This window comes from Taudactylus pleione, unplaced genomic scaffold (genome assembly GCF_031769625.1).
Source record: "Taudactylus pleione unplaced genomic scaffold, aTauple2 ptg000321l, whole genome shotgun sequence".
Taxonomy (NCBI): domain Eukaryota; kingdom Metazoa; phylum Chordata; class Amphibia; order Anura; family Myobatrachidae; genus Taudactylus; species Taudactylus pleione.
The window spans coordinates 1,592,976-1,605,200 of record NW_028284722.1 but is presented as its reverse complement, the minus strand read 5'-3'; positions in this window follow the sequence as shown (position 1 = coordinate 1,605,200).

Here is a 12,225-nt window from a genome sequence, read left to right as displayed (position 1 = left end):
GTTTGTGAATTGTGTGCGCAGTATCGCACGTGCATCAACAAAGTAGTGCCAAGCGTGCGCCTTTGTCATAAGTAAAGGGCCGGCTGGCTTGACCGTTAAAGGGTGCTATAACCCACAAAGTACACTCTAAACCAAATAAAAAAATATTTGCTCTGTTTGTGAATTGTGTGCGCAGTAGCGCACGTGCATCAACAAAGTAGTGCCAAGCGTGCGCCTGTGTCATAAGTAAAGGGCCGGCTGGCTTGAACGTTAAAGGGTGCTGTAACCCCCAAAGTACACTCCAAACCAAATAAAAAAATATTTTCTGTGTTTGTGAATTGTGTGCGCAGTAGCCGCACGTGCATCAACAAAGTAGTGCCAAGCGTGCGCCTGTGTCATAAGTAAAGGGCTGGCTGGCTTGACCGTTAAAGGGTGCTGTAACCCCCAAAGTACACTCCAAACCAAATAAAAAAATATTTTCTGTGTTTGTGAATTGTGTGCGCAGTAGCCACACGTGCATCAACAAATTAGTGCCAAGCATGCGCCTGTGTCATAAGTAAAGGGCCGGCTGGCTTGACCATTAAAGGGTGCTGTAACCCCCAAAGTACACTCCAAACCAATTAAAAAAATATTTTCTGTGTTTGTGAATTGTGTGCGCAGTAGCGCACGTGCATCAACAAAGTAGTGCCAAGCGTGCGCCTGTGTCATAAGTAAAGGGCCGGCTGGCTTGACCGTTAAAGGGTGCTGTAACCCCCAAAGTACACTCTAAACCAAATAAAAAAATATTTGCTGTGTTTGTGAATTGTGTGCGCAGTAGCGCACGTGCATCAACAAAGTAGTGCCAAGCGTGCGCCTGTGTCATAAGTAAAGGGCCGGCTGGCTTGACCGTTAAAGGGTGCTGTAACCCCCAAAGTACACACCAAACCAAATAAAAAAATATTTTCTGCGTTTGTGAATTGTGTGCGCAGTAGCCGCACATGCATCAACAAAGTAGTGCCAAGCGTGCGCCTGTGTCATAAGTAAAGGGCTGGCTGGCTTGACCGTTAAAGGGTGCTGTAACCCCCAAAGTACACTCTAAACCAAATAAAAAAATATTTGCTGTGTTTGTGAATCGTGTGCGCAGTAGCGCACGTGCATCAACAAAGTAGTGCCAAGCGTGCGCCTGTGTCATAAGTAAAGGACCGGCTGGCTTGACCGTTAAAGGGTGCTGTAACCCCCAAAGTACACACCAAACCAAATAAAAAAATATTTTCTGCGTTTGTGAATTGTGTGCGCAGTAGCCGCACATGCATCAACAAAGTAGTGCCAAGCGTGCGCCTGTGTCATAAGTAAAGGGCTGGCTCGCTTGACCGTTAAAGAGTGCTGTAATCCCCAAAGTACACTCCAAACCAAATAAAAAAATATTTTCTGTGTTTGTGAATTGTGTGCGCAGTAGCCGCACGTGCATCAACAAATTAGTGCCAAGCATGCGCCTGTGTCATAAGTAAAGGGCAGGCTGGCTTGACCATTAAAGGGTGCTGTTACCCCCAATGTACTCTCCAAACCAAATAAAAAAATATTTTCTGTGTTTGTGAATTGTGTGCGCAGTATCGCACGTGCTTCAACAAAGTAGTGCCAAGCGTGCGCCTTTGTCATAAGTAAAGGGCCGGATGGCTTGACCGTTAAAGGGTGCTATAACCCACAAAGTACACTCTAAACCAAATAAAAAAATATTTGCTCTGTTTGTGAATTGTGTGCGCAGTAGCGCACGTGCATCAACAAAGTAGTGCCAAGCGTGCACCTGTGTCATAAGTAAAGGGCCGGCTGGCTTGACCGTTAAAGGGTGCTGTAACCCCCAAAGTACACTCCAAACCAAATAAAAAAATATTTTCTGTGTTTGTGAATTGTGTGCGCAGTAGCCGCACGTGCATCAACAAAGTAGTGCCAAACGTGCGCCTGTGTCATAAGTAATGGGCCGGCTGGCTTGACCATTAAAGGGTGCTATAACCCCCAAACTACACTCCAAACCAAATAACAAAATATTTTCTGTGTTTGTGAATTGTGTGCGCAGTAGCCGCACGTGCATCAACAAAGTAGTGCCAAACATGCGCCTGTGTCATAATTAAAGGGCCGGCTGGCTTGACCGTTAAAGGGTGCTGTAACCCCCAAAGTACACTCTAAACTAAATAAAAAAATATTTGCTGTGTTTATGAATTGTGTGCGCAGTAGCGCACGTGCATCAACAAAGTAGTGCCAAGCGTGCGCCTGTGTCATAAGTAAAGGGCCGGCAGGCTTGACCGTTAAAGGGTGCTGTAACCCCCAAAGTACACTCTAAACCAAATAAAAAAATATTTGCTGTGTTTGTGAATTGTGTGCGCAGCAGCGCACGTGCATCAACAAAGTAGTGCCAAGCGTGCGCCTGTGTCATAAGTAAAGGGCCGGCTGGCTTGACCATTAAAGGGTGCAGTAACCCCCAAAGTACACTCCAAACCAAATAAAAAAATATTTTCTGTGTTTGTGAATTGTGTGCGCAGTAGCCGCACATGCATCAACAAAGTAGTGCCAAACGTGCGCCTGTGTCAAAAGTAAAGGGCCAGCTGGCTTGACCGTTAAAGGGTGCTGTAACCCCCAAACTACACACCAAACCAAATAAAAAAATATTTTCTGTGTTTGTGAATTTGTGCGCAGTAGCTGCACGTGCATCAACAAAGTAGTGCCAAGCGTGCGCCTGTGTCATAAGTAAAGGGCCGTCTGGCTTGACCGTTAAAGGGTGCTGTTACCCCCAAAGTACACTCCAAACCAAATAAAAAAATATTTTCTGTGTTTGTGAATTGTGTGCGCAGTAGCCGCACGTGCATCAACAAAGTAGTGCCAAACGTGCGCCTGTGTCATAAGTAATGGGCCGGCTGGCTTGACCATTAAAGGGTGCTGTAACCCCCAAACTACACTCCAAACCAAATAACAAAATATTTTCTGTGTTTGTGAATTGTGTGCGCAGTAGCCGCACATGCATCAACAAAGTAGTGCCAAACATGCGCCTGTGTCATAATTAAAGGGCCGGCTGGCTTGACCGTTAAAGGGTGCTGTAACCCCCAAAGTACACTCTAAACCAAATAAAAAAATATTTGCTGTGTTTGTGAATTGTGTGCGCAGTAGCGCACGTGCATCAACAAAGTAGTGCCAAGCGTGCGCCTGTGTCATAAGTAAAGGGCCGGCAGGCTTGACCGTTAAAGGGTGCTGTAACCCCCAAAGTACTCTCTAAACCAGATAAAAAAATATTTGCTGTGTTTGTGAATTGTGTGCGCAGTAGCCGCACATGCATCAACAAAGTAGTGCCAAACGTGCGCCTGTGTCATAAGTAAAGGGCCAGCTGGCTTGACCGTTAAAGGGTGCTGTAACCCCCAAACTACACAACAAACCAAATAAAAAAATATTTTCTGTGTTTGTGAATTTGTGCGCAGTAGCTGCACGTGCATCAACAAAGTAGTGCCAAGCGTGCGCCTGTGTCATAAGTAAAGGGCCGGCTGGCTTGACCGTTAAAGGGTGCTGTAACCCCCAAAGTACACACCAAACCAAATAAAAAAATATTTTCTGCGTTTGTGAATTGTGTGCGCAGTAGCCGCACGTGCATCAACAAAGTAGTGCCAAGCGTGCGCCTGTGTCATAAGTAAAGGGCTGGCTGGCTTGACCGTTAAAGGGTGCTGTAACCCCCAAAGTACACTCCAAACCAAATAAAAAAATATTTTCTGTGTTTGTGAATTGTGTGCGCAGTAGCCACACGTGCATCAACAAATTAGTGCCAAGCATGCGCCTGTGTCATAAGTAAAGGGCCGGCTGGCTTGACCGTTAAAGGGTGCTGTAACCCCCAAAGTACACACCAAACCAAATAAAAAAATATTTTCTGCGTTTGTGAATTGTGTGCGCAGTAGCCGCACGTGCATCAACAAAGTAGTGCCAAGCGTGCGCCTGTGTCATAAGTAAAGGGCTGGCTGGCTTGACCGTTAAAGGGTGCTGTAACCCCCAAAGTACACTCCAAACCAAATAACAAAATATTTTCTGTGTTTGTGAATTGTGTGCGCAGTAGCCACACGTGCATCAACAAATTAGTGCCAAGCATGCGCCTGTGTCATAAGTAAAGGGCCGGCTGGCTTGACCATTAAAGGGTGCTGTAACCCCCAAAGTACACTCCAAACCAATTAAAAATATATTTTCTGTGTTTGTGAATTGTGTGCGCAGTAGCTCACGTGCATCAACAAAGTAGTGCCAAGCGTGCGCCTGTGTCATAAGTAAAGGGCCGGCTGGCTTGACCGTTAAAGGGTGCTGTAACCCCCAAAGTACACTCTAAACCAAATAAAAAAATATTTGCTGTGTTTGTGAATTGTGTGCGCAGTAGCGCACGTGCATCAACAAAGTAGTGCCAAGCGTGCGCCTGTGTCATAAGTAAAGGGCCGGCTGGCTTGACCAATAAAGGGTGCTGTAACCCCCAAAGTACACTCCAAACCAAATGAAAAAATATTTTCTGTGTTTGTGAATTGTGTGCGCAGTAGCCGCACGTGCATCAACAAAGTAGTGCCAAACGTGCGCCTGTGTCATAAGTAAAGGGCCGGCTGGCTTGACCGTTAAAGGGTGCTGTAACCCCCAAAGTACACTCTAAACCAAATAAAAAAATATTTGCTGTGTTTGTGAATCGTGTGCGCAGTAGCGCACGTGCATCAACAAAGTAGTGCCAAGCGTGCGCCTGTGTCATAAGTAAAGGACGGGCTGGCTTGACCGTTAAAGGGTGCTGTAACCCCCAAAGTACACACCAAACCAAATAAAATAATATTTTCTGCGTTTGTGAATTGTGTGCGCAGTAGCCGCACATGCATCAACAAAGTAGTGCCAAGCGTGCGCCTGTGTCATAAGTAAAGGGCTGGCTGGCTTGACCGTTAAAGAGTGCTGTAATTCCCCAAAGTACACTCCAAACCAAATAAAAAAATATTTTCTGTGTTTGTGAATTGTGTGCGCAGTAGCCGCACGTGCATCAACAAATTAGTGCCAAGCATGCGCCTGTGTCATAAGTAAAGGGCAGGCTGGCTTGACCATTAAAGGGTGCTGTTACCCCCAATGTACACTCCAAACCAAATAAAAAAATATTTTCTGTGTTTGTGAATTGTGTGCGCAGTATCGCACGTGCATCAACAAAGTAGTGCCAAGCGTGCGCCTTTGTCATAAGTAAAGGGCCGGCTGGCTTGACCGTTAAAGGGTGCTATAACCCACAAAGTACACTCTAAACCAAATAAAAAAATATTTGCTCTGTTTGTAAATTGTGTGCGCAGTAGCCGCACGTGCATCAACAAAGTAGTGCAAAACGTGCGCCTGTGTCATAAGTAATGGGCCGGCTGGCTTGACCATTAAAGGGTGCTGTAACCCCCAAAGTACACTCCAAACCAAATAAAAAAATATTTTCTGTGTTTGTGAATTGTGTGCGCAGCAGCGCACGTGCATCAACAAAGTAGTGCCAAGCGTGCGCCTGTGTCATAAGTAAAGGGCCGGCTGGCTTGACCATTAAAGGGTGCTGTAACCCCCAAAGTACACTCCAAACCAAATAAAAAAATATTTTCTGTGTTTGTGAATTGTGTGCGCAGTAGCCGCACATGCATCAACAAAGTAGTGCCAAACGTGCGCCTGTGTCATAAGTAAAGGGCCAGCTGGCTTGACCGTTAAAGGGTGCTGTAACCCCCAAACTACACACCAAACCAAATAAAAAAATATTTTCTGTGTTTGTGAATTTGTGCGCAGTAGCTGCACGTGCATCAACAAAGTAGTGCCAAGCGTGCGCCTGTGTCATAAGTAAAGGGCCGGCTGGCTTGACCGTTAAAGGGTGCTGTAACCCCCAAAGTACACTCCAAACCAAATAAAAAAATATTTTCTGTGTTTGTGAATTGTGTGCGCAGTAGCCGCACGTGCATCAACAAAGTAGTGCCAAACGTGCGCCTGTGTCATAAGTAATGGGCCGGCTGGCTTGACCATTAAAGGGTGCAGTAACCCCCAAACTACACTCCAAACCAAATAACAAAATATTTTCTGTGTTTGTGAATTGTGTGCGCAGTAGCCGCACGTGCATCAACAAAGTAGTGCCAAACATGCGCCTGTGTCATAATTAAAGGGCCGGCTGGCTTGACCGTTAAAGGGTGCTGTAACCCCCAAAGTACACTCTAAACCAAATAAAAAAATATTTGCTGTGTTTGTGAATTGTGTGCGCAGTAGCGCACGTGCATCAACAAAGTAGTGCCAAGCGTGCGCCTGTGTCATACGTAAAGGGCCGGCAGGCTTGACCGTTAAAGGGTGCTGTAACCCCCAAAGTACACTCTAAACCAAATAAAAAAATATTTGCTGTGTTTGTGAATTGTGTGCGCAGTAGCCGCACATGCATCAACAAAGTAGTGCCAAACGTGCGCCTGTGTCCTAAGTAAAGGGCCAGCTGGCTTGACCGTTAAAGGGTGCTGTAACCCCCAAATTACACACCAAACCAAATAAAAAAATATTTTCTGTGTTTGTGAATTTGTGCGCAGTAGCTGCACGTGCATCAACAAAGTAGTGCCAAGCGTGCGCCTGTGTCATAAGTAAAGGGCCGGCTGGCTTGACCGTTAAAGGGTGCTGTAACCCCCAAAGTACACAACAAACCAAATAAAAAAATATTTTCTGCGTTTGTGAATTGTGTGCGCAGTAGCCGCACGTGCATCAACAAAGTAGTGCCAAGCGTGCGCCTGTGTCATAAGTAAAGGGCTGGCTGGCTTGACCGTTAAAGGGTGCTGTAACCGCCAAAGTACACTCCAAATCAAATAAAAAAATATTTTCTGTGTTTGTGAATTGTGTGCGCAGTAGCCACACGTGCATCAACAAAGTAGTGCCAAGCGTGCGCCTGTGTCATAAGTAAAGGGCCGGCTGGCTTGACCGTTAAAGGGTGCTGTAACCCCCAAAGTACACTCTAAACCAAATAAAAAAATATTTGCTGTGTTTGTGAATTGTGTGCGCAGTAGCGCACGTGCATCAACAAAGTAGTGCCAAGCGTGCGCCTGTGTCATAAGTAAAGGGCCGGCTGGCTTGACCGTTAAAGGGTGCTGTAACCCCCAAAGTACACTCCAAACCAAATGAAAAAATATTTTCTGTGTTTGTGAATTGTGTGCGCAGTAGCCGCACGTGCATCAACAAAGTAGTGCCAAACGTGCGCCTGTGTCATAAGTAAAGGGCCGGCTGGCTTGACCGTTAAAGGGTGCGGTAACCCCCAAAGTACACTCTAAACCAAATAAAAAAATATTTGCTGTGTTTGTGAATCGTGTGCGCAGTAGCGCACGTGCATCAACAAAGTAGTACCAAGCGTGCGCCTGTGTCATAAGTAAAGGACGGGCTGGCTTGACCGTTAAAGGGTGCTGTAACCCCCAAAGTACACACCAAACCAAATAAAAGAATATTTTCTGCGTTTGTGAATTGTGTGCGCAGTAGCCGCACATGCATCAACAAAGTAGTGCCAAGCGTGCGCCTGTGTCATAAGTAAAGGGCTGGCTGGCTTGACCGTTAAAGAGTGCTGTAATCCCCAAAGTACACTCCAAACCAAATAAAAAAATATTTTCTGTGTTTGTGAATTGTGTGCGCAGTAGCCGCACGTGCATCAACAAATTAGTGCCAAGCATGCGCCTGTGTCATAAGTAAAGGGCAGGCTGGCTTGACCATTAAAGGGTGCTGTTACCCCCAATGTACACTCCAAACCAAATAAAAAAATATTTTCTGTGTTTGTGAATTGTGTGCGCAGTATCGCACGTGCATCAACAAAGTAGTGCCAAGCGTGCGCCTTTGTCATAAGTAAAGGGCCGGCTGGCTTGACCGTTAAAGGGTGCTATAACCCACAAAGTACACTCTAAACCAAATAAAAAAATATTTGCTTTGTTTGTAAATTGTGTGCGCAGTAGCGCACGTGCATCAACAAAGTAGTGCCAAGCGTGCGCCTGTGTCATAAGTAAAGGGCCGGCTGGCTTGACCGTTAAAGGGTGCTGTAACCCCCAAAGTACACTCCAAACCAAATAAAAAAATATTTTCTGTGTTTGTGAATTGTGTGCGCAGTAGCCGCACGTGCATCAACAAATTAGTGCCAAGCATGCGCCTGTGTCATAAGTAAAGGGCAGGCTGGCTTGACCATTAAAGGGTGCTGTTACCCCCAATGTACACTCCAAACCAAATAAAAAAATATTTTCTGTGTTTGTGAATTGTGTGCGCAGTATCGCACGTGCATCAACAAAGTAGTGCCAAGCGTGCGCCTTTGTCATAAGTAAAGGGCCGGCTGGCTTGACCGTTAAAGGGTGCTATAACCCACAAAGTACACTCTAAACCAAATAAAAAAATATTTGCTCTGTTTGTAAATTGTGTGCGCAGAAGCCGCACGTGCATCAACAAAGTAGTGCAAAACGTGCGCCTGTGTCATAAGTAATGGGCCGGCTGGCTTGACCATTAAAGGGTGCTGTAACCCCCAAAGTACACTCCAAACCAAATAAAAAAATATTTTCTGTGTTTGTGAATTGTGTGCGCAGCAGCGCACGTGCATCAACAAAGTAGTGCCAAGCGTGCGCCTGTGTCATAAGTAAAGGGCCGGCTGGCTTGACCATTAAAGGGTGCTGTAACCCCCAAAGTACACTCCAAACCAAATAAAAAAATATTTTCTGTGTTTGTGAATTGTGTGCGCAGTAGCCGCACATGCATCAACAAAGTAGTGCCAAACGTGCGCCTGTGTCATAAGTAAAGGGCCAGCTGGCTTGACCGTTAAAGGGTGCTGTAACCCCCAAACTACACACCAAACCAAATAAAAAAATATTTTCTGTGTTTGTGAATTTGTGCGCAGTAGCTGCACGTGCATCAACAAAGTAGTGCCAAGCGTGCGCCTGTGTCATAAGTAAAGTGCCGGCTGGCTTGACCGTTAAAGGGTGCTGTAACCCCCAAAGTACACTCCAAACCAAATAAAAAAATATTTTCTGTGTTTGTGAATTGTGTGCGCAGTAGCCGCACGTGCATCAACAAAGTAGTGCCAAACGTGCGCCTGTGTCATAAGTAATGGGCCGGCTGGCTTGACCATTAAAGGGTGCAGTAACCCCCAAACTACACTCCAAACCAAATAACAAAATATTTTCTGTGTTTGTGAATTGTGTGCGCAGTAGCCGCACGTGCATCAACAAAGTAGTGCCAAACATGCGCCTGTGTCATAATTAAAGGGCCGGCTGGCTTGACCGTTAAAGGGTGCTGTAACCCCCAAAGTACACTCTAAACCAAATAAAAAAATATTTGCTGTGTTTGTGAATTGTGTGCGCAGTAGCGCACGTGCATCAACAAAGTAGTGCCAAGCGTGCGCCTGTGTCATACGTAAAGGGCCGGCAGGCTTGACCGTTAAAGGGTGCTGTAACCCCCAAAGTACACTCTAAACCAAATAAAAAAATATTTGCTGTGTTTGTGAATTGTGTGCGCAGTAGCCGCACATGCATCAACAAAGTAGTGCCAAACGTGCGCCTGTGTCCTAAGTAAAGGGCCAGCTGGCTTGACCGTTAAAGGGTGCTGTAACCCCCAAACTACACACCAAACCAAATAAAAAAATATTTTCTGTGTTTGTGAATTTGTGCGCAGTAGCTGCACGTGCATCAACAAAGTAGTGCCAAGCGTGCGCCTGTGTCATAAGTAAAGGGCCGGCTGGCTTGACCGTTAAAGGGTGCTGTAACCCCCAAAGTACACACCAAACCAAATAAAAAAATATTTTCTGCGTTTGTGAATTGTGTGCGCAGTAGCCGCACGTGCATCAACAAAGTAGTGCCAAGCGTGCGCCTGTGTCATAAGTAAAGGGCTGGCTGGCTTGACCGTTAAAGGGTGCTGTAACCCCCAAAGTACACTCCAAATCAAATAAAAAAATATTTTCTGTGTTTGTGAATTGTGTGCGCAGTAGCCACACGTGCATCAACAAATTAGTGACAAGCATGCGCCTGTGTCATAAGTAAAGGGCCGGCTGGCTTGACCGTTAAAGGGTGCTGTAACCCCCAAAGTACACACCAAACCAAATAAAAAAATATTTTCTGCGTTTGTGAATTGTGTGCGCAGTAGCCGCACGTGCATCAACAAAGTAGTGCCAAGCGTGCGCCTGTGTCATAAGTAAAGGGCTGGCTGGCTTAACCGTTAAAGGGTGCTGTAACCCCCAAAGTACACTCCAAACCAAATAACAAAATATTTTCTGTGTTTGTGAATTGTGTGCGCAGTAGCCACACGTGCATCAACAAATTAGTGGCAAGCATGCGCCTGTGTCATAAGTAAAGGGCCGGCTGGCTTGACCATTAAAGGGTGCTGTAACCCCCAAAGTACACTCCAAACCAATTAAAAAAATATTTTCTGTGTTTGTGAATTGTGTGCGCAGTAGCGCACGTGCATCAACAAAGTAGTGCCAAGCGTGCGCCTGTGTCATAAGTAAAGGGCCGGCTGGCTTGACCGTTAAAGGGTGCTGTAACCCCCAAAGTACACTCTAAACCAAATAAAAAAATATTTGCTGTGTTTGTGAATTGTGTGCGCAGTAGCGCACGTGCATCAACAAAGTAGTGCCAAGCGTGCGCCTGTGTCATAAGTAAAGGGCCGGCTGGCTTGACCGTTAAAGGGTGCTGTAACCCCCAAAGTACACTCCAAACCAAATGAAAAAATATTTTCTGTGTTTGTGAATTGTGTGCGCAGTAGCCGCACGTGCATCAACAAAGTAGTGCCAAACGTGCGCCTGTGTCATAAGTAAAGGGCCGGCTGGCTTGACCGTTAAAGGGTGCTGTAACCCCCAAAGTACACTCTAAACCAAATAAAAAAATATTTGCTGTGTTTGTGAATCGTGTGCGCAGTAGCGCACGTGCATCAACAAAGTAGTGCCAAGCGTGCGCCTGTGTCATAAGTAAAGGACGGGCTGGCTTGACCGTTAAAGGGTGCTGTAACCCCCAAAGTACACACCAAACCAAATAAAAGAATATTTTCTGCGTTTGTGAATTGTGTGCGCAGTAGCCGCACATGCATCAACAAAGTAGTGCCAAGCGTGCGCCTGTGTCATAAGTAAAGGGCTGGCTGGCTTGACCGTTAAAGAGTGCTGTAATCCCCAAAGTACACTCCAAACCAAATAAAAAAATATTTTCTATGTTTGTGAATTGTGTGCGCAGTAGCCGCACGTGCATCAACAAATTAGTGCCAAGCATGCGCCTGTGTCATAAGTAAAGGGCAGGCTGGCTTGACCATTAAAGGGTGCTGTTACCCCCAATGTACACTCCAAACCAAATAAAAAAATATTTTCTGTGTTTGTGAATTGTGTGCGCAGTATCGCACGTGCATCAACAAAGTAGTGCCAAGCGTGCGCCTTTGTCATAAGTAAAGGGCCGGCTGGCTTGACCGTTAAAGGGTGCTATAACCCATAAAGTACACTCTAAACCAAATAAAAAAATATTTGCTTTGTTTGTAAATTGTGTGCGCAGTAGCGCACGTGCATCAACAAAGTAGTGCCAAGCGTGCGCCTGTGTCATAAGTAAAGGGCCGGCTGGCTTGACCGTTAAAGGGTGCTGTAACCCCCAAAGTACACTCCAAACCAAATAAAAAAATATTTTCTGTGTTTGTGAATTGTGTGCGCAGTAGCCGCACGTGCATCAACAAAGTAGTGCAAAACGTGCGCCTGTGTCATAAGTAATGGGCCGGCTGGCTTGACCATTAAAGGGTGCTGTAACCCCCAAACTACACTCCAAACCAAATAACAAAATATTTTCTGTGTTTGTGAATTGTGTGCGCAGTAGCCGCACGTGCATCAACAAAGTAGTGCCAAACATGCGCCTGTGTCATAATTAAAGGGCCGGCTGGCTTGACCGTTAAAGGGTGCTGTAACCCCCAAAGTACACTCTAAACTAAATAAAAAAATATTTGCTGTGTTTGTGAATTGTGTGCGCAGTAGCGCACGTGCATCAACAAAGTAGTGCCAAGCGTGCGCCTGTGTCATAAGTAAAGGGCCGGCAGGCTTGACCGTTAAAGGGTGCTGTATCCCCCAAAGTACACTCTAAACCAAATAAAAAAATATTTGCTGTGTTTGTGAATTGTGTGCGCAGCAGCGCACGTGCATCAACAAAGTAGTGCCAAGCGTGCGCCTGTGTCATAAGTAAAGGGCCGGCTGGCTTGACCATTAAAGGGTGCTGTAACCCCCAAAGTACACTCCAAACCAAATAAAAAAATATTTTCTGTGTTTGTGAATTGTGT